Genomic DNA, 23,832 nt, shown 5'->3' with positions numbered 1-23,832 from the left:
ATTGTCTTAAATTCTCCTTTCTCTGATTTAATGATGGCATATCCAGACAATCGTTTACCTTCCACTATTCGTGATGACCCATCTATAAATAGTACTTCTCCACATTGTAGTTCTTCTTCTTCTAAGTCTGGTCTAATGCGTGTCTGTTGTTCAATTGTTTGAAGACAATTATGTACTAACTCAGTACTTTCCCCTGGGTATAAAAATTCTGCAGGGTTAACCGCTTTGATAGTCCTTAGGGATAGTTTTGGAGATTCTATGAGTATTCCCTCATACTTTAGCAGTCGGCTATCTGTAAGCCATTTTTCTGCTTTTTGTTGAAGCACCCCCCTTATATTATGAGGTGCATATAGGACAACTTCTCCATTAAAGGTAATACGATTCGTTTCTTCAAGTAATAAGGCAGCAGCAACAATAATTTGTAAACAACTCGGCCAACCCCTGCTCACAGGGTCTAACAGCTTTGATAAGTATGCCACCGGTTTCTTTTGTCCTGCCCATTTCTGAGTTAATACTCCGAATGCCGTTCCTTCATGTATGTTAACGAATAAATGGAATGGCCGCTTTAAATCTGGGAGGCTTAAAGCCGGTGCTTGACTTAGCTCCCTTTTGAGACTGGCAAACTGCTCTTTATCCTGAGGGGTCCACTTGGGTATTTTGTCTTTAGACAGTTGTTCATATAAGAATTTAACTTTAAAGCTGTAGTTTTCTATCCATTGCCTACAATACCCAAATAGCCCTAATGCCTGCCGAATTTGCCTCTTTGTGACAGGCATAGGTAATTCCAGAATTCCTTTAATGCGCTCTGGATCTAATATCTTCTTGCCGTTAAACAAATAATGCCCCAAATATTTCACTTTTTCCTCCACAAATTGTAACTTTTCTTGCGATACCCGTAGGCCCTTTTGTGCAAGAAAATTTAGGAGTCGAATGCTTTCTTTTCTTACATCCTCCTTATTATTTCCTGCTATAAGCAGATCATCTACATACTGTAACAGCACGTTTCCCGTTTGTACCTGGTATTCTTTTAAGAGCTCTTCCAGGGCCTGTCCAAACAGATTAGGGGACTCAGTGAACCCTTGGGGGAGCACGGTCCACCTTAATTGCTGTCTACGGCCTGTCTCTATGTCTTCCCATTCAAAGGCAAAATAATCACGGCATTCTTCTGCCAGTGGACAGGCCCAAAAGGCATCCTTTAAATCAGCCACACTATACCAGGATTTATGGGGTCCTAGCTTACTTAGTAGGGTGTATGGATTTGCTACTACAGGGAACCGGGTGATAGTTCTTTTGTTTATTTCCCTTAAATCATGTACGAGCCGATAGTTCCCATTTGGTTTCTTTACAGGCAGAATGGGAGTGTTAAAGGGTGACATACAAGGCTCTAAGATTCCGTGTGCTAACAATCGATCAATTTCTGGTTTTAATCCCCTCCGTCCTTCTAGGGATATGGGATATTGCTTTACCCTCACAGGTATGTGGGGTTTGGAAATTTGGATTTTAATCGGTGGGATTTCCAGTCTACTAATTGTGTCCGGAGAGTACCAGACATCAGGGTTAATTTGTTTTTGATCATCCACTGTCAAAGGATAAGCAGATACTGTTAGCTCTTGATTTTTTACTTTAATTTCTAATTGCAATTCAACAATTAAATCTCGTCCTAACAGATTAAATTCTGCTTCAGGGACGAGCAAGAGTTCACCCATTCCAAATTTATTTTCAGTTTCGAATACCACATTTTTGATTTTGTTTACTTTAAAGGGTTCTCCTTTTGCCCCAATTACTTGTACTTTTTCAGGGGAAACTTTACATCCCTCAGGTATTTGCTTAATAGTTGATTTCTCAGCTCCAGTGTCTACTAAAAAGGTGAACTCTTGTTTATGGGGTCCTATTTTTGATTTTATCAAGGGCTCATGATGACTCCGGTCCCCTAAAATATAAAGCCCCTGACTCTCCTATTCCGTTTTCAATATTTCCTCATCCCTGATCCTTTCTCTGCAATTCTTTTTTATATGTCCCTTCTTTCCACAGTAGAAACAATATCTCTGTTCCTTTTTTACTATTACGTTCCCTTGTTTTGTTCCAGCGGATCTGTGTTCACCAGTTCGCCCTTTGTGATCCTCTCTGACTGCTGCTACTATCATTTTTATTTGTCGCTTGCTGCTCTCTTCTTCCCGCCTTACGTAGACTTTCTGAGCTTCCCTCAATAATTCATCCAACCCTCTATTCTGCCAGTCTTCTAACTTTTCAATCTTCTTTCTGATATCTTCCCATGATTTTGCCACAAACTGAGTTTTGAGGAGTGCTTGCCCTAAAGGGTCGTCTGGATTTACCCCAGAGTACAGCTGAAGGGCTTTCCTCAGTCGTTCCAGCCACTCAGTGGGGCTCTCATCTTTCTTTTGCATTTCATTAAATGCTTTATTGATATTTTGGCCATGGGGTACTGCTTCTCTAATCCCCTGAATTACTATAGTTCTCAGGTCCTGCATATGAGTTCTATGCGCCGGATCCTGGTTATCCCAATTAGGTTTTTGAAGTGGCCATTTAATATCTGCTTGGGGTCCCTGGGCATGCTGAGCATCCCACAGTCTCATTCCTGCTCGTCTAATCATATCTCTTTCCTCAGTAGTAAATAATTGACCAAGGATAGATTGCATCTCATCCCAAGTATAAAGATTTGGTCCCAAAAATTGATTTAATCTTTCTGCCACTCCGAGTGGGTCCTCAATTAAGTTTCCCATCTCGGTCCTTTTAAAATCTCATAGGTCAGCCGAATTTAGAGGCACAGAAATATATCCGATCACAGGTTGAGGTCCCCCCATGGGCATTTCCCTTAGGGGGTACATCTGAGCTGCCCCTTTTTGACTTCTAGTTACGCGTCTAGGAAGAGGGGGAGACTCTTGTTCTGACTCTGGTGGGGGAGTGGGTGCTCTGGGGACCTCTGCAGGAGCAGGAGGAGGAATGTAAGGAGGGGGGGTTAGAAGGGTTTCGTCTAACTCTCCCTTCTTTTTCTTTTGTTTAGTTTTTATTTCATTCAGCGGGTAAAGTCTAGCTCCCGGTCTTTCTAGCCACACCTCCGCATATTGACTCTCCTCCGGGTTAAGGGGTTTTTTATTATTAACCCAGAGGTTTAATTGCTGTCTTATCCAATCTTCTTCTGACCCACAGACTGGCCAAAAGACATTTTTAGAAATCTTCTTCCCTCCCCATATCTTAGTACAATATTCTATCATTTTCTGCTTATCTTTCCCTAGGGTTCCAGGGAAATATCTCCAATTGTCCAAGATATATGCCAGAGGGGTATTCTTAGGTACAGTGGGTACCCTTCCCATGGGAGTCGAAGGCTTGCTGCCCTTCGCCCCCATCTTCTGGAATATCCACAAACACACACTCACTCGCTCCCCTTGTTCCTGGCCCAGTCCCTCGCGGGAGATGGGAAACGCAGTACTTAAGAGTCCACACTCGCTTGGTTCAGTATATCGAACCTCTCACTCGTTATATTCCAGGAAACCCAATCCCGCCCGAACGGCAAAACCCGCGAACAAATTCGCAATATACTTACGCGTCCTGCGTCTTCGTCCGGACTCCCGTGCACAGAATTTTTATGGGATTTTACCGGTTTCTCCTTTGCTCATTATTCTAGAATTTAGGTTCGTCGGTAAGGTTGGAGTAAGCTGTTGGTCGCGGGGCCGCGAAATGCCGCGGGGCGCCCCCCCGGAGGACCAAAGCCCACTGTTCCTTATCCGAGTCACGGCACCAGAAATTGTTATAAATTGAGACCACAATGGATCATAATCCAATTAAAATTTTATTAATTATAGCAAGTAGAATATGAGCAAAGACAGCGCTGGACGGCAGGGGAGTCTGCGCTCCGCCAACTGCCGCCCTGAGCAGTTTAAACAGTCCTTTTTTATACTTTACTTTCGTGTTCATGAAGTAGTGGAGGTGTTAACCCCTTACTCATATATCTTTATATGGGGTCTTCTGTCTTGTTTCTGTCTGGCGGTTATCTTCTCTTTTACAAGCAGCATCCTGGATGTAGTGGAGGTGTTAAACCCTTACTCATATATCTTTATATGGGGTCGTCAGTCTTGTTTCTGTCTGGCGGTTATCTTCTCTTTTACAAGCAACATCTGGCGGTTATCTTATTTTTCACAAGAGGCATTCTGGATATCTGGCGCCTAGTCTTTACATTATGCTTAACATAAATCTTAATAAACAATATCTTAGTCCATAGTTTCTTACATAATGTATGCTGGTATGTTTTTCACTCTGAGGAATCACCCAGAGTGGCAAAAGAGTGTGGTATTAACCTAGCTCCACAAGATCCCTTAATATTAGCAATGGAAAAGGATCAGAGGGGAGGTTGTGGTTCCTTCTATGGAGCAACCAGAATGAAACACGTTGTAAGATAAAAAAACTTGTGCTAATGTATGTAAGATCTGAAGCCGGGGGGGGGGTGGGGGGGGTGGGGGGGGTGGGGGGGGTGGGGGGGGTGGGGGGGGGGTGGAGAGTAAAAAAACCCTGTGAAAGTGTTAAAGTATTGGGGTGAGTTTGTACAAACCCCCGTACCCCCTCGAAGGTGCGGCTGAGTCACGCTGGACGCATGGCAGGGTGTTTGCTATTTGCCTGCGAAGGCTGATATGTAATAACACAGACTTAAAGCAACAAGTAACAGATTTGCATTCAGGGTAAGAAAGAGTTAAAACAGAAGTGCTGCTGCAGAGGCAGGCTTGTGTAACCTGCAGAGCAGGAACAGCATCTCCTGCCCCGAACCCTTCGCTGGTGAGGAGGAGGGGGTTGCTGTTGCTGACGATTGAGCAGAAGGACCTGACAATGTCACCCCAATTGCTGCAGCATTTGCAGCACAACAGGACCGGTAACGGCCCCTCTAGGGCAGGCAGCGGGTCTGAGGAGAGTAAAGGTGAATCTCTGATGGGGAAATTTAGATGTTTGAAAGTCAGTTGTGAATAGGACTGGATAAAGGTTCGAGTTGATTTTTACTAAGGTAATCGTGATGTAGAAAAGTTGGTGAATACAAAACCAACTTATTTGGTGTTAAACTTCAGTGAAAAGAATTTGTTACAGTTGTGGGAGCTGCTGGCCGCCAGGAAAATATCCTGAAACCTTTAAAGTACAAACTAAGAAAACAAATAAGAATGCCAAATTCACCAAAATCTTTGTTGAGAAGAGATTTATTAGAACATCTAGACGTTTAAAGAAGGGGAAATGAATCCAAAAGTTAAAATGATCAATTAACTAAAATGTTGAGCTTATCTTTAATTCAACAGAAAAGTGGAAGAGAAGACCTCCCTGAAGTAAAAGAAATCTTTAACCAAGTATATCTGAAAGTAAATTCCAAGTAAAGGGAAAAATGCTTTCCCTGTTACAGTAAAAATGATAAACAGGAGGCCTGCCTAGTTCAGGTAAAACAATATCCCTTGGTCAGCAAGGCTGTGGGGAATACTGCATAAAAAAAACTAAAATAAAATACACTCTGTAGTAGTTCTACTAATGTAAATCTGTGTTTTACCATGACTGTGACTTGTTATGGGATGTGCAAATGAAGCTTTGCATTGACAACAAAGTACAAAGAATAAGGCTGGTCAAGTGCCTCCTACCACAATCAAGGGCAAGACTGGGTTGGTCTCTGTGTTTGCCACCAAGAAGGATCTTGAGCTCTGCTGCTGGCTGCAACCCAGTAGGCGTTGAGCGGTGGGGACATATGCCATGCCAGACCTTGATGTGAGGAAGGGCCCCCTCTGTTATAAGAGGGTCGTCCAGGAAAGAAGAACATAAGATGGCCCATTAAGGCACTGATTTGGAAATTGGAAACCGCCTGGCCGACCATGAAGCCATACAAGTAGCAGAGGAGGTAGGAAAAGAGGAATTATCCTTAATACCAGGCGGTAAAATCCAAACTGTAAGTACAGATCAGGAGCCAAATTATTCTAACTTATTTGAGGGATGGTCGTATAGTGGTACCATCCAATTTAATATGGACCACAGCCGTAATAGAACATAATAAGATGCATTGGGGAGCTGATAATTTATATAAAAGTCTAAATCAGAAATTGATAGGGCAGAAATTGTTTACTGTAATAAAACAGGTGACTCAGCAATGTGAAATGTGTTTGAAAATTAGCCAGGGCAACAGTGGCAAGTTGATTTTTCCAGACTCCCAAGAATTGAGGGGGTACCAATATTTATTAAATGAATGGACACCCCAACGTATCATACAGTATTATAAACCTGCAACTTGGAATCCTAATGAACTTATTAACGGCGCTCGAGAACCTATCTACAATCTGAATCATATCATTCGTCTACAGGCTGTCTTGGAAATTATTATTAATCAAACAGCTAAAGCTTTTGATGTTAAATGCAATTTATCAACACAGGATGGTTCTGGACTACCTGCTAGCCAAAGAAAGAGGTGTTTGTGGTAAAGTAAATGTCTCCAATTGTTGTTTGAAAAGCGATGACAATGGTGAGGTAGTTAAACAAATCACATCAGAGACAGGGAAGTTAGCCCATGTTCCCGTCTGAACTTGGAAAGACGAATATTGACTTGTTTTCCTGGCTTCTCGGGAGCCCCTGGGTAAAACAAATCCTATTTTATTTGTTATGTGGATTAGCCACCTTATTGTTTTTGCCATGTGTTGTTCCATGTTTATAAGATTAATTCAACACGTTATAACTAACATGCAATTTGCTATTATGGTTTCACCCGATGGCGTTAAACAAATGCGAGTAGTATGACAAAATGTACACACAAAATAACATTTTAATAGCCAACAAGAATTTGGAAACAATTAACTCTTAACAATTCAGATAATAATGTAAGCTGAGTAAAAAAAAAAATAGAATAGCAATAAAAACAAGCGCCAGGAACGCAAAGACGACGATATGGAAACGCCTTTTATACTTTTTCACCTCCGCCATAAGTTCTTGACGTGAGACAACAGAAAAACGCACCCTCTGCCTAAACAGCAACAGGGAAAAAAAAAAAAAAAAAAGATATATATATAAAATTTTGATCTTCTTTCTAATGAACCATATAGGTTAAACGTTTTGAGAACACTCACCTTACAGAATGTTCAGAGGGCGAAATGTCCACTCTAGACCTTTCTTCTCTGGCAGGTGACGTGGTGGTCTGGTGGTGAAAAAAACCTTACATTGAAAACTGGGACCTGTCATTTGGCCATAGTGCCATGAATGTTACCATTAACAGACTTACCGGAGTGGTAAGCTCGGGAAAGGGGTTTGGGACTTCATCTGGGCACGCAGTAGCCATTGTTGATCACGCGAATGGTCCGTGTATACCTTTGAACATGCGCATGCGCGATTTTAAAGCCCCACAGAATGTGCTGGAAAAATCTGGAAAGACCGCGCATGCGAAATCCCTATAATCTAGCCATGATAGTGACGCATTAAAAAAAAAAAAAAAAAAAAAAAGAACGTGTTAAGAAAAAGTGTTATTTTTAAGTTTTGGTTTTGTATGTTATTATTATATGTATTACCCAACTACGCCTATTGTAATTGTGACGTATTACCTTGTAAGTGTTATGATAAATGTTGGGATTGTGGAAAAAGGTTTATTTGCAGTGCCGAGAATGAAAGTAGCGTCTAATAAACAATAATAGGATAAAAAAGAAAAAGGGGGGATTGTAAGAAACTATGGACTAGGATATTGTTTATTAAGATTTATGTTAAGCATAATGTAAAGACTAGGCGCCAGATATCCAGGATGCCTCTTGTGAAAAATAAGATAACCGCCAGATGTCCAGGATGCTGCTTGTAAAAGAGAAGATAACCGCCAGACAGAAACAAGACAGACGACCCCATATAAAGATAAAGGAGTAAGGGGTTAACACCTCCACTACTTCATAAACACGAAAGTAAAAAGTATAAAAAAGGACTGTTTAAACTGCTCAGGGCGGCAGTTGGCGGAGCGCAGACTCCCCTGCCGTCCAGCGCTGTCTTTGCTCATATTCTGCTTGCTATAATTAATAAAATTTTAATTGGATTATGATCAATTGTGGTCTCAATTTATAACAAACAGTATTTCCAAATTTCTACCTTCTGTAGAACGCAGCTTTTGAAGTTTTCGCCTTATGTCCCCTGCAGATTGACCCAGGAATAAAGAAACTAATTGCTGGATCCCTACCTCAGACCCAGGGTCCAGCGGCGTGTTACGGCGCATCACATCCCTCAGCCGATCCAGGAACTCAGACGGGGACTCAGAAGGAGTTTGCTTAACTGCATATAAAGCTGACCAGTTTATAGTTTTGGGAATTGCTCTCTCCATTCCCTTCGAAATCCATTCCTGATATTCCTGTAATCTTTGCATATGTGCCGATCTATTAGCATCCCACTTTGGGTCTTGGAGGGGGAAATGTTCCTTAACATCCCCTCCTGTAATTTTATAATGATCTTCGGCCAAATTTCCTGCTGTTTTCAAAACTAGCTGTTTTTCAGTTTCAGTCAAATATTCCAATACTAATTGTATATCATTCCAATCGGGATTGTGTTGTTTTACGATAAATTGGAAATGCCTGGCTACACTTATCAGGTCACTTCTATAATCCTTTGCAATCTTTCTCCACTCTCCCAAATCAGCAGTGGAGAAAGGCACTTTAATTAGCATTGTTCCACCATCTGGCCCCACCGCCTCTCGGAGGGGTGCTTGTAAAATAGTCAGGGCAGACTTCTGCCGAGTGTGGGAAGATACAGGGCTATCAGGAGGATTTGAAGCTCCTTCCGAGTCCGCATCCTGGTCCCGTGCCCGGGGGGGAGGTTTAAACAAGTCATTTAAGTCTTGTTCTGGGGCTTGGTGGACTTTGTCTGCCTTTGTACACCTCTGCTTAATGCTGCAGGAAGAACAGCATCTTTTTAGTTTACTTCTACCCCCTTTATTTTCTCGCTCCAATGCGAGTACCATAGGGTCCTGTGCGGGTGTTATCCCACAGTCCCTTTGCCACTCTGGATGGTTTCGCAGCGTGAAAAACATATCTGCATATGACACTTCATCCCATTTCCCTTCTCTTCTCAAGAACAGCATAAGCTGTAACTGCGGCGAATGAAGAGACGGGACGCAGCTTGATGCAAGCAAATGTCAATTTATTGTACAGAAGCACGAGGTTTTATAGACTTTCAGAAGCTGCGCGTTTTAAACTAATTGGTTTTGAAGCTAAGCATTGCATACTAGGCAATCCCTGATTGGTGGTTAACTGCCAGCAATTAACAGCAAGGTGTTACCTTTCCTTGGCGCCATCCATCTCCCACTCCCCTGTGCTCTGCAAACATGCCTCATCATGTTAATTGTTGTCTAGACAAGCTCGAGCACATTCCCCTCAGCTAACTGATTGCCATGCACGGTCCTAGTTTCCAGACCGCTCCTGCATCTCCCCCTTCCTGTTGCATAAAAAGAACCTTTGAAACCGAATGAGTAAAAACAAGGTATAAGTAATAGAACAAATAAAAAAGCAACTAAGACATATTATCAATGTCAAAATAACCCGCTGTCTCTGTTCCGTACAATTTGACAATTGCCCCTTTTTGTTTTTGAACAGCTAGGACCAGGTTTGCCATGTTCTGCAGGGCCCTTGCAAACATGACAGCAACCAAGGTAATAGCAAACAAACAATACTGCCAATTGAGTGAATGGATGCCAAAAAGGCTGACATTTTCTCAGATTTTGATAACATGTTGCTGCAATAGGGCGCCTAAAATCCACGCAGCACATACCATCAAAATCCTCACAGCCATGTCCTTGAACCAACAACAAAAAGCAGTGGCAATTTTGACTCACATGCTTAACTGCCTACCAAACAAGGTGATTTAACTCTTTAATGCTTTCCCTGCTGTTATTCCGGATAAGAGAAAAACCGCTGCGACACGTTCCCATCATAGCCTCCTACTACATATAGCATCTACAGAAAGACAATGATCGACATTCAAAGTGTAAACAGTGTTATAAATTGAGACCACAATTGATCATAATCCAATTAAAATTTTATTAATTATAGCAAGCAGAATATGAGCAAAGACAGCGCTGGACAGCAGGGGAGTCTGCGCTCCGCCAACTGCCGCCCTGAGCAGTTTAAACAGTCCTTTTTTATACTTTTTACTTTCGTGTTTATGAAGTAGTGGAGGTGTTAACCCCTTACTCATATATCTTTATATGGGGTTGTCTGTCTTGTTTCTGTCTGGCGGTTATCTTCTCTTTTACAAGCAGCATCCTGGATGTAGTGGAGGTGTTAACCCCTTACTCCTATATCTTTATATGGGGTCGTCTGTCTTGTTTCTGTCTGGCGGTTATCTTCTCTTTTACAAGCAGCATCCTGGACATCTGGCGGTTATCTTATTTTTCACAAGAGGCATCCTGGATATCTGGCGCCTAGTCTTTACATTATGCTTAACATAAATCTTAATAAACAATATCCTAGTCCATAGTTTCTTACAATCCCCCCTTTTTCTTTTTTATCCTATTATTGTTTATTAGACGCTACTTTCATTCTCGGCACTGCAAATAAACCTTTTTCCACAATCCCAACATTTATCATAACACTTACAAGGTAATACGTCACAATTACAATAGGCGTAGTTGGGTAATACATATAATAATAACATACAAAACCAAAACTTAAAAATAACACTTTTTCTTAACACGTTCTTTTTTTTTTTTTTTTTTTTTTTTTTTAATGCGTCACTATCATGGCTAGACTATAGGGATTTCGCATGCGCGGTCTTTCCAGATTTTTCCAGCACATTCTGTGGGGCTTTAAAATCGCGCATGCGCATGTTCAAAGGTATACACGGACCATTCGCGTGATCAACAATGGCTACTGCGTGCCCAGATGAAGTCCCAAACCCCTTTCCCGAGCTTACCACTCCGGTAAGTCTGTTAATGGTAACATTCATGGCACTATGGCCAAATGACAGGTCCCAGTTTTCAATGTAAGGTTTTTTTCACCACCAGACCACCACGTCACCTGCCAGAGAAGAAAGGTCTAGAGTGGACATTTCGCCCTCTGAACATTCTGTAAGGTGAGTGTTCTCAAAACGTTTAACCTATATGGTTCATTAGAAAGAAGATCAAAATTTTATATATATATCTTTTTTTTTTTTTTTTTTCCCTGTTGCTGTTTAGGCAGAGGGTGCGTTTTTCTGTTGTCTCACGTCAAGAACTTATGGCGGAGGTGAAAAAGTATAAAAGGCGTTTCCATATCGTCGTCTTTGCGTTCCTGGCGCTTGTTTTTATTGCTATTCTATTTTTTTTTTTACTCAGCTTACATTATTATCTGAATTGTTAAGAGTTAATTGTTTCCAAATTCTTGTTGGCTATTAAAATGTTATTTTGTGTGTACATTTTGTCATACTACTCGCATTTGTTTAACGCCATCGGGTGAAACCATAATAGCAAATTGCATGTTAGTTATAACGTGTTGAATTAATCTTATAAACATGGAACAACACATGGCAAAAACAATAAGGTGGCTAATCCACATAACAAATAAAATAGGATTTGTTTTACCCAGGGGCTCCCGAGAAGCCAGGAAAACAAGTCAATATTCGTCTTTCCAAGTTCAGACGGGAACATGGGCTAACTTCCCTGTCTCTGATGTGATTTGTTTAACTACCTCACCATTGTCATCGCTTTTCAAACAACAATTGGAGACATTTACTTTACCACAAACACCTCTTTCTTTGGCTAGCAGGTAGTCCAGAACCATCCTGTGTTGATAAATTGCATTTAACATCAAAAGCTTTAGCTGTTTGATTAATAATAATTTCCAAGACAGCCTGTAGACGAATGATATGATTCAGATTGTAGATAGGTTCTCGAGCGCCGTTAATAAGTTCATTAGGATTCCAAGTTGCAGGTTTATAATACTGTATGATACGTTGGGGTGTCCATTCATTTAATAAATATTGGTACCCCCTCAATTCTTGGGAGTCTGGAAAAATCAACTTGCCACTGTTGCCCTGGCTAATTTTCAAACACATTTCACATTGCTGAGTCACCTGTTTTATTACAGTAAACAATTTCTGCCCTATCAATTTCTGATTTAGACTTTTATATAAATTATCAGCTCCCCAATGCATCTTATTATGTTCTATTACGGCTGTGGTCCATATTAAATTGGATGGTACCACTATACGACCATCCCTCAAATAAGTTAGAATAATTTGGCTCCTGATCTGTACTTACAGTTTGGATTTTACCGCCTGGTATTAAGGATAATTCCTCTTTTCCTACCTCCTCTGCTACTTGTATGGCTTCATGGTCGGCCAGGCGGTTTCCAATTTCCAAATCAGTGCCTTAATGGGCCATCTTATGTTCTTCTTTCCTGGACGACCCTCTTATAACAGAGGGGGCCCTTCCTCACATCAAGGTCTGGCATGGCATATGTCCCCACCGCTCAACGCCTACTGGGTTGCAGCCAGCAGCAGAGCTCAAGATCCTTCTTGGTGGCAAACACAGAGACCAACCCAGTCTTGCCCTTGATTGTGGTAGGAGGCACTTGACCAGCCTTATTCTTTGTACTTTGTTGTCAATGCAAAGCTTCATTTGCACATCCCATAACAAGTCACAGTCATGGTAAAACACAGATTTACATTAGTAGAACTACTACAGAGTGTATTTTATTTTAGTTTTTTTTATGCAGTATTCCCCACAGCCTTGCTGACCAAGGGATATTGTTTTACCTGAACTAGGCAGGCCTCCTGTTTATCATTTTTACTGTAACAGGGAAAGCATTTTTCCCTTTACTTGGAATTTACTTTCAGATATACTTGGTTAAAGATTTCTTTTACTTCAGGGAGGTCTTCTCTTCCACTTTTCTGTTGAATTAAAGATAAGCTCAACATTTTAGTTAATTGATCATTTTAACTTTTGGATTCATTTCCCCTTCTTTAAACGTCTAGATGTTCTAATAAATCTCTTCTCAACAAAGATTTTGGTGAATTTGGCATTCTTATTTGTTTTCTTAGTTTGTACTTTAAAGGTTTCAGGATATTTTCCTGGCGGCCAGCAGCTCCCACAACTGTAACAAATTCTTTTCACTGAAGTTTAACACCAAATAAGTTGGTTTTGTATTCACCAACTTTTCTACATCACGATTACCTTAGTAAAAATCAACTCGAACCTTTATCCAGTCCTATTCACAACTGACTTTCAAACATCTAAATTTCCCCATCAGAGATTCACCTTTACTCTCCTCAGACCCGCTGCCTGCCCTAGAGGGGCCGTTACCGGTCCTGTTGTGCTGCAAATGCTGCAGCAATTGGGGTGACATTGTCAGGTCCTTCTGCTCAATCGTCAGCAACAGCAACCCCCTCCTCCTCACCAGCGAAGGGTTCGGGGCAGGAGATGCTGTTCCTGCTCTGCAGGTTACACAAGCCTGCCTCTGCAGCAGCACTTCTGTTTTAACTCTTTCTTACCCTGAATGCAAATCTGTTACTTGTTGCTTTAAGTCTGTGTTATTACATATCAGCCTTCGCAGGCAAATAGCAAACACCCTGCCATGCGTCCAGCGTGACTCAGCCGCACCTTCGAGGGGGTACGGGGGTTTGTACAAACTCACCCCAATACTTTAACACTTTCACAGGGTTTTTTTACTCTCCACCCCCCCCCCACCCCCCCCACCCCCCCCACCCCCCCCACCCCCCCCACCCCCCCCCGGCTTCAGATCTTACATACATTAGCACAAGTTTTTTTATCTTACAACGTGTTTCATTCTGGTTGCTCCATAGAAGGAACCACAACCTCCCCTCTGATCCTTTTCCATTGCTAATATTAAGGGATCTTGTGGAGCTAGGTTAATACCACACTCTTTTGCCACTCTGGGTGATTCCTCAGAGTGAAAAACATACCAGCATACATTATGTAAGAAACTATGGACTAAGATATTGTTTATTAAGATTTATGTTAAGCATAATGTAAAGACTAGGCGCCAGATATCCAGAATGCCTCTTGTGAAAAATAAGATAACCGCCAGATGTTGCTTGTAAAAGAGAAGATAACCGCCAGACAGAAACAAGACTGACGACCCCATATAAAGATATATGAGTAAGGGTTTAACACCTCCACTACATCCAGGATGCTGCTTGTAAAAGAGAAGATAACCGCCAGACAGAAACAAGACAGAAGACCCCATATAAAGATATATGAGTAAGGGGTTAACACCTCCACTACTTCATGAACACGAAAGTAAAGTATAAAAAAGGACTGTTTAAACTGCTCAGGGCGGCAGTTGGCGGAGCGCAGACTCCCCTGCCGTCCAGCGCTGTCTTTGCTCATATTCTACTTGCTATAATTAATAAAATTTTAATTGGATTATGATCCATTGTGGTCTCAATTTATAACAATTTCTGGTGCCGTGACTCGGATAAGGAACAGTGGGCTTTGGTCCTCCGGGGGGGCGCCCCGCGGCATTTCGCGGCCCCGCGACCAACAGCTTACTCCAACCTTACCGACGAACCTAAATTCTAGAATAATGAGCAAAGGAGAAACCGGTAAAATCCCATAAAAATTCTGTGCACGGGAGTCCGGACGAAGACGCAGGACGCGTAAGTATATTGCGAATTTGTTCGCGGGTTTTGCCGTTCGGGCGGGATTGGGTTTCCTGGAATATAACGAGTGAGAGGTTCGATATACTGAACCAAGCGAGTGTGGACTCTTAAGTACTGCGTTTCCCATCTCCCGCGAGGGACTGGGCCAGGAACAAGGGGAGCGAGTGAGTGTGTGTTTGTGGATATTCCAGAAGATGGGGGCGAAGGGCAGCAAGCCTTCGACTCCCATGGGAAGGGTACCCACTGTACCTAAGAATACCCCTCTGGCATATATCTTGGACAATTGGAGATATTTCCCTGGAACCCTAGGGAAAGATAAGCAGAAAATGATAGAATATTGTACTAAGATATGGGGAGGGAAGAAGATTTCTAAAAATGTCTTTTGGCCAGTCTGTGGGTCAGAAGAAGATTGGATAAGACAGCAATTAAACCTCTGGGTTAATAATAAAAAACCCCTTAACCCGGAGGAGAGTCAATATGCGGAGGTGTGGCTAGAAAGACCGGGAGCTAGACTTTACCCGCTGAATGAAATAAAAACTAAACAAAAGAAAAAGAAGGGAGAGTTAGACGAAACCCTTCTAACCCCCCCTCCTTACATTCCTCCTCCTGCTCCTGCAGAGGTCCCCAGAGCACCCACTCCCCCACCAGAGTCAGAACAAGAGTCTCCCCCTCTTCCTAGACGCGTAACTAGAAGTCAAAAAGGGGCAGCTCAGATGTACCCCCTAAGGGAAATGCCCATGGGGGGACCTCAACCTGTGATCGGATATATTTCTGTGCCTCTAAATTCGGCTGACCTACGAGATTTTAAAAGGACCGAGATGGGAAACTTAATTGAGGACCCACTCGGAGTGGCAGAAAGATTAAATCAATTTTTGGGACCAAATCTTTATACTTGGGATGAGATGCAATCTATCCTTGGTCAATTATTTACTACTGAGGAAAGAGATATGATTAGACGAGCAGGAATGAGACTGTGGGATGCTCAGCATGCCCAGGGACCCCAAGCAGATATTAAATGGCCACTTCAAAAACCTAATTGGGATAACCAGGATCCGGCGCATAGAACTCATATGCAGGACCTGAGAACTATAGTAATTCAGGGGATTAGAGAAGCAGTACCCCATGGCCAAAATATCAATAAAGCATTTAATGAAATGCAAAAGAAAAATGAGAGCCCCACTGAGTGGCTGGAACGACTGAGGAAAGCCCTTCAGCTGTACTCTGGGGTAAATCCAGACGACCCTTTAGGGCAAGCACTCCTCAAAACTCAGTTTGTGGCAAAATCATGGGAAGATATCAGAAAGAAGATTGAAAAGTTAGAAGACTGGCAGAATAGAGGGTTGGATGAATTATTGAGGGAAGCTCAGAAAGTCTACGTAAGGCGGGAAGAAGAGAGCAGCAAGCGACAAATAAAAATGATAGTAGCAGCAGTCAGAGAGGATCACGAAGGGCGAACTGGTGAACACAGATCCGCTGGAACAAAACAAGGGAACGTAATAGTAAAAAAGGAACAGAGATATTGTTTCTACTGTGGAAAGAAGGGACATATAAAAAAGAATTGCAGAGAAAGGATCAGGGATGAGGAAATATTGAAAACGGAATAGGAGAGTCAGGGGCTTTATATTTTAGGGGACCGGAGTCATCATGAGCCCTTGATAAAATCAAAAATAGGACCCCATAAACAAGAGTTCACCTTTTTAGTAGACACTGGAGCTGAGAAATCAACTATTAAGCAAATACCTGAGGGATGTAAAGTTTCCCCTGAAAAAGTACAAGTAATTGGGGCAAAAGGAGAACCCTTTAAAGTAAACAAAATCAAAAATGTGGTATTCGAAACTGAAAATAAATTTGGAATGGGTGAACTCTTGCTCGTCCCTGAAGCAGAATTTAATCTGTTAGGACGAGATTTAATTGTTGAATTGCAATTAGAAATTAAAGTAAAAAATCAAGAGCTAACAGTATCTGCTTATCCTTTGACAGTGGATGATCAAAAACAAATTAACCCTGATGTCTGGTACTCTCCGGACACAATTAGTAGACTGGAAATCCCACCGATTAAAATCCAAATTTCCGAACCCCACATACCTGTGAGGGTAAAGCAATATCCCATATCCCTAGAAGGACGGAGGGGATTAAAACCAGAAATTGATCGATTGTTAGCACACGGAATCTTAGAGCCTTGTATGTCACCCTTTAACACTCCCATTCTGCCTGTAAAGAAACCAAATGGGAACTATCGGCTCGTACATGATTTAAGGGAAATAAACAAAAGAACTATCACCCGGTTCCCTGTAGTAGCAAATCCATACACCCTACTAAGTAAGCTAGGACCCCATAAATCCTGGTATAGTGTGGCTGATTTAAAGGATGCCTTTTGGGCCTGTCCACTGGCAGAAGAATGCCGTGATTATTTTGCCTTTGAATGGGAAGACATAGAGACAGGCCGTAGACAGCAATTAAGGTGGACCGTGCTCCCCCAAGGGTTCACTGAGTCCCCTAATCTGTTTGGACAGGCCCTGGAAGAGCTCTTAAAAGAATACCAGGTACAAACGGGAAACGTGCTGTTACAGTATGTAGATGATCTGCTTATAGCAGGAAATAATAAGGAGGATGTAAGAAAAGAAAGCATTCGACTCCTAAATTTTCTTGCACAAAAGGGCCTACGGGTATCGCAAGAAAAGTTACAATTTGTGGAGGAAAAAGTGAAATATTTGGGGCATTATTTGTTTAACGGCAAGAAGATATTAGATCCAGAGCGCATTAAAGGAATTCTGGAATTACCTATGCCTGTCACAAAGAGGCAAATTCGGCAGGCATTAGGGCTATTTGGGTATTGTAGGCAATGGATAGAAAACTACAGCTTTAAAGTTAAATTCTTATATGAACAACTGTCTAAAGACAAAATACCCAAGTGGACCCCTCAGGATAAAGAGCAGTTTGCCAGTCTCAAAAGGGAGCTAAGTCAAGCACCGGCTTTAAGCCTCCCAGATTTAAAGCGGCCATTCCATTTATTCGTTAACATACATGAAGGAACGGCATTCGGAGTATTAACTCAGAAATGGGCAGGACAAAAGAAACCGGTGGCATACTTATCAAAGCTGTTAGACCCTGTGAGCAGGGGTTGGCCGAGTTGTTTACAAATTATTGTTGCTGCTGCCTTATTACTTGAAGAAACGAATCGTATTACCTTTAATGGAGAAGTTGTCCTATATGCACCTCATAATATAAGGGGGGTGCTTCAACAAAAAGCAGAAAAATGGCTTACAGATAGCCGACTGCTAAAGTATGAGGGAATACTCATAGAATCTCCAAAACTATCCCTAAGGACTATCAAAGCGGTTAACCCTGCAGAATTTTTATACCCAGGGGAAAGTACTGAGTTAGTACATAATTGTCTTCAAACAATTGAACAACAGACACGCATTAGACCAGACTTAGAAGAAGAAGAACTACAATGTGGAGAAGTACTATTTATAGATGGGTCATCACGAATAGTGGAAGGTAAACGATTGTCTGGATATGCCATCATTAAATCAGAGAAAGGAGAATTTAAGACAATAGAATCGGGCCCCCTAAGTGCCAGCTGGTCGGCTCAAGCCTGTGAGCTGTATGCATTGTGGAAAGCATTAGAGTCACTGAAGGGAAAGGATGGAACTATATATACAGACTCACGCTATGCGTACGGAGTAGTACACACTTTTGGGAAAATATGGGAGGAAAGAGGATTCGTTAACTCACAGGGAAAAGAACTGATACACCCAGAATTAATTCGGCGAGTTCTGGGGGCATTAAAAATGCCAAATAAAATAGCAGTTGTACATATAAAGGGACACCAGCGAGGTACAAGTTACCAAGTTAGGGGAAATAATGCAGCTGATACAGAAGCAAAACGAGTGGCAGGCAATTATAGTACGATTTTAACTATACAACAAATACCTGTTAGTAAAAATTTGAGGTTTGAGTCTGCAGAAAAGGAAAAACTAGAACAAATGGGAGCTAAGGAACAGCATGGTAAGTATATATTGCCAGATGGGAGAGAAGTTTTACCAAAGGGTATAGCACTCGAAATATTTTCAAAAATACACAGTAAAACACACTGGGGAACCCAGGCGTTAGTTGATCATTTTAATCAACTGTTTGCCTGTATAGGTGTATATAATGTAGCAAAAGCAGTTACAGCAGCCTGTGAGACCTGTCAAAAAGTAAACCGAAACAACATGAGGCAAAAACCTCTTGGAGGACGTTCCCCAGCATACAGACCCTTTTCACACATGCAGGTGGATTTTACTGAATTACCTAGGGTAGGGCGTTACAAATATCTCTTAGTACTGGTAGATCATTTAACCCATTATGTTGAGGCTTTTTCTACCTCCAGGACAACAGCTAACCAAGTTACTAAAGTGTTACTTGAACACATTATACCTCGATATGGAGTACCTGAGGTAATCGACTCAGACAGAGGAAAACACTTTGTGTCAAAAATTGTTAAAGATCTAACAGAAAGCTTGGGTATTAAGTGGGAATACCATACGCCATGGCATCCACAAAGTTCGGGAAAAGTTGAAAGGGTGAATGGGGAAATCAAAACCATTCTAACTAAATTAATGATAGAAACCAAATTATCATGGATTAAGTGCCTACCCATGGCACTATTAATTCTCAGAACTAGACCCCGAGCGGATGTGGGAATATCAGCATTCGAAATGGTGTATGGAATGCCCTATAGAATTGAAAGCCCACAAACAAATATTTTAATTCGTGATCGTGTGATTAATGAATATGTTTTACAATTAGCAGAACATCGTAACAAGCTTTGGGAACGCGGACTGATTGTGCAACGACCCCCGTTGGACTTAAAAATTCATAATCTTAAACCTGGGGACTGGGTATTGGTTAAAACGTGGAAAGAAGAAACCCTAAAACCCAATTGGGAGGGACCTTATCTTGTTTTACTTACAACAGAAACAGCTGTCCGGACTGCTGAGCGTGGATGGACTCATGCCAGTCGCATTAAAGGCCCAGTGACGAGACCCCACTGGAAAGTAATTAGTACACCAGGTGACACCAAGATAACATTGAGAAGATAAAGTTATGATAGAGATTTTACTTGATTATTTTGACGCATTACCTTTTGGTATAAAGTGTGTATTGTTGTTTATATTTGCTATAGTTATCTCGCTTTTTATCTATTATATATGGAAATGTAAGAAGTGTAATTGCTAAGCTCATGGAGCCACATGATATATGCATTTTGGATATACGAATTAGGTGTAATAATTTGAACTGCAATTGTTATCCATTTGCTTATTTTAAATGTAAGGTATGCCAGGGTAAATGGTGGACACACTGTGAATTCGGATACTCTCCGGCAGGAGTTTGCACACAGTGTTGGAAAAAATTCAAAGAGCTCTCACTAAGTGGAGACTAAAACAATTAGAGTCTAAAAAAAAAAAAAAAAAAAAAAAAAAAAAAAATTATTCGGGAATCCCAAGAGTGGTGGGAAATTTTTGCTAAAGGAATAAACCCTCAATATTATTGTTACCACTCCAACCAGTTCCCCTTTATAGCTGAAATCTTGGCTATAAAATGCAGAAGGGAAGTACAAACCGTGTTTTGCTTTGCCCCATTAGTTAAAAGCTGCAAAGTGGGAAGCCTATATAAACAGGCAGACAGCCTGAAGCAGCTGTTCTCCTGAAGAATTCCCTTGCTGCCGTGAAGATGATACACCCCGTGGCTCGAAGCAACCGAGTCGACGGGCAAGGCAGAGGAGGAACAAACTGTGGAGAAAAGAACCAGAACAATGGGACACTAAAGCAACAATGGCCGAACTTCCCCAGGACTGGTAAAAATATACTTAAATTGGCAAAATTGATAGACACCTTTTTTCCTGGTATACTGTTAGTTTTGTTATTGATAATAACCAAAGCAAAAGGGGGAAACCCACATGAACCATTTAAGTGGGAACTAATATCTTGGGAAGGAACGAAAACAATAGCCACTTTTAGCAACCCAGGGCCACCTGAATTCGTAGTGAAACTTTGTGATTTAGTACCAATACCTTGTGAAAAAGGACCTCCATTTTATTTATGCCCGGCCTCTGGACAGCCTTACTGTCATTATCCCGGACACTATTATTGTGGTTATTGGGGATGTGAGACAATAGCCTCGGGCTGGACAGTAAAGGCTCCTGATAAATATATAAAAGCAACCTGGACTCCTAACGGATGTGTACCTGAACAAACAGGTGTAGATCTTACAGGTCTGCGTGACGTGGATTATGTAGCTCCACGTAACAAGAAAGTCTGTACTCACATCAAATTTCAAGTATTGCATCCCCTAGAAGACGAATGGTTGGTAGGACGAACATGGGGAATACGTGTCTATGCAGGAATTCCTAAAGATTGGGGAGGGCATTTTCTCATAAGAAAAATTAAAATACCACATGATTCACTCCCTGTTGGGCCGAATAAAGTATTGAATTCACCCACTTTTCCTAAGAAAAAGATTGTCCCCACAAGTGTTACAACCACTCGTCCAAATTCCCTATCAGTAACAGATAGAACAACTAATGACACAGTGACTGAGTCCTCTTTAGTTAGGGATTCAGGAGTGTCAGAATCCAAAGACCCCTTATGGGATTTAATGCAAGCCTCTTATCGTACCCTTAATGAAAGCAAACCAAATTTAACTAAGGAATGCTGGTTATGTTACAATGTTAGACCACCATATTTTGAGGCAATCGGAATACCAGATAGGATTCAATGGTCTAGTGGTTCAAACCCACAAGAATGTCCATGGGATGACCAGAAGAACCATACGCAAGGAATTACTATTCAATTAGTAACAGGTCAAGGAAAATGTATAGGTACAGTGCCCGAAAAATATCAGTCTTTGTGTAATCAAACAATCACTAAAGTTAACATAAAGAAACATAAGAATCAAAATGACAAATGGGCTATCCCGACACCAGGAGCTAAATGGGTTTGTTCAGACATCGGAGTAACGCCTTGCCTATCCCTAAACGTGTTTAATCAATCTCAGTTTTGTGTACAGGTGATTATTGTTCCTCGTCTGATCTATCACACCTCTGAGGAGGTGTTACGCCACTTTGAAGGAGTCCTGAATAGACAAAAACGAGAGCCAATTACAGTGGTAACCCTAGCTACACTGCTGATAGCGGGCGGAGTTGGAGCAGGTACAGGCATAGCCTCCCTAGTAAAAGGTCAGGAATTACAAAGTTTGCAGATGGCTGTAGATGGGGATTTAGCAAAAATAGAACAATCTATCCAAAATTTAGCCACTTCAGTAAAGTCTTTATCAGAAGTAGTGCTGCAAAATAGAAGAGGATTAGATCTATTGTTTTTAAAGGAAGGAGGGTTATGTGTAGCTCTCAATGAAGAATGTTGTTCTTTTGCTGACCATACGGGATTAGTCCAGGACACCATGTCTGAACTCCGGAAAAGGTTAGATCAACGTAAGAAAGATCGTGAGGTGAGCAGGTCATGGTATGAAAACTGGTTTAATGTTTCACCTTGGCTAACTACTTTGTTGTCTGCTTTAGCAGGACCGCTTATTATATTGATTCTGGGACTTATATTTGGGCCTTGTATATTACGCTATATTTTACACTTTATTAGAGAACGATTTGACATAGCTAAATTGCTTATTTTAACTATGAAGTCTAGGGAAAAATATAAGAGTGTATCTATTAATGAGGATGAAGATTGTTGCGAATGTGTTATGCCACGTGAAAATTGTGCCTATTGTAATTGTGAGGTATTACCTTGTGAGTGTTATGATAAATGTTGGGATTGTGGAAAAAGGTTTATTTGCAGTGCCGAGAATGAAAGTAGTGTCTAATAAACAATAATAGGATAAAAAGAAAAAGGGGGGATTGTAAGAAACTATGGACTAAGATATTGTTTATTAAGATTTATGTTAAGCATAATGTAAAGACTAGGCGCCAGATATCCAGGATGCCTCTTGTGAAAAATAAGATAACCGCCAGATGTCCAGGATGCTGCTTGTAAAAGAGAAGATAACCGCCAGACAGAAACAAGACAGACGACCCCATATAAAGATATAGGAGTAAGGGGTTAACACCTCCACTACATCCAGGATGCTGCTTGTAAAAGAGAAGATAACCGCCAGACAGAAACAAGACAGACAACCCCATATAAAGATATATGAGTAAGGGGTTAACACCTCCACTACTTCATGAACACGAAAGTAAAGTATAAAAAAGGACTGTTTAAACTGCTCAGGGCGGCAGCTGGCGGAGCGCAGACTCCCCTGCCGTCCAGCGCTGTCTTTGCTCATATTCTACTTGCTATAATTAATAAAATTTTAATTGGATTATGATCAATTGTGGTCTCAATTTATAACACATTACATAGCTCTCTCTCTTATCCCAAGGCGTCCAAACCTTACAGTCAGGGCATTCAATTTCTTGTCGCCACCATACATATAATAATTCTTTACACCATATACACTTTAAAACATACAGAGGTTCACATTCACCCCTCGGATGTTCAAGACAATAACCACATACCAACATTTGTAATATACTGAATACAGAAATGTTCTCACATTTCCAGCATAAATGAGTATAACAATTATTAATAACCTTGTAATTATTAATTAAAAGGCCACTTTTCTCCACATTCCAGCTTATAAAGCGGCCACCATTTTACAATATTTTATCAATGTTTTTCTATTCACATTTCCACCATCGGATCCTCCAATATCCCTCCAGTGACTCAAAACACATCCTAACGGGCTTTTCTTTAAAATCCCACCACTCTGTTTTCTTCCCATTTTTCCAGCTTACACTCACAGAACACACTTATCACTTACAGAATTACTACTTACAAAATGCAACACACAGGTATCTTTCTACAGCAACACCAAGAGCTCACTATTATTATCAAAAATATAGCCAAAATCACAGTAACAATTATCAAAGTCAAATTCCACATTCCATAAATCCGGTAACCAAAATAAGCAACACTGCAGCAAATAAGCTTGAAACAATGAATATTCCATTAACGCCTATACATATTCATTACCTGAACCCGCCTACCCTCGCTTCGTATGCTAATTAGCTTATCAGTCTTTCACGCTTGTGCAGATTCTTCCAAAAATTGTGGGCCGGGGTCTTTAGAATATAACAATTATTAATAACCTTGTAATTATTAATTAAAAGGCCACTTTTCTCCACATTCCAGCTTACACTCACAGAACACACTTATC

At 41.2% G+C, this 23,832-nt stretch overlaps 2 long non-coding RNA genes across 3 annotated transcripts in view; one reads left to right on the top strand and one right to left on the bottom strand.

The window, feature by feature from the left end:
• LOC308070990 overlaps window positions 1-23,832 on the bottom strand; it is a 172,034-nt gene that overhangs the window by 1,516 nt on the left and 146,686 nt on the right. Inside the window, exon 2 of the long non-coding RNA XR_013930955.1 lies at window positions 3,563-3,995. This is a non-coding gene — a long non-coding RNA (uncharacterized lncRNA). The remainder of the gene's footprint in view (window positions 1-3,562; window positions 3,996-23,832) is intronic.
• LOC308070989 lies at window positions 14,146-19,655 on the top strand. Of its 2 annotated transcripts, none has more exons than XR_013930953.1 (2): window positions 14,146-14,577; window positions 19,378-19,655. It is a non-coding gene; the product is annotated as an uncharacterized lncRNA (long non-coding RNA). The 2 variants fall into 2 exon arrangements; XR_013930954.1 differs by having other exon boundaries at window positions 19,375-19,655.

The sequence above is a fragment of the Falco punctatus genome (assembly GCF_963210335.1).
Source record: "Falco punctatus genome assembly, chromosome: 10".
Lineage (NCBI taxonomy): Eukaryota > Metazoa > Chordata > Aves > Falconiformes > Falconidae > Falco > Falco punctatus.
Note: the sequence above shows the minus strand (reverse complement) of the source record. Positions and strands in the feature narration are given on the sequence as shown.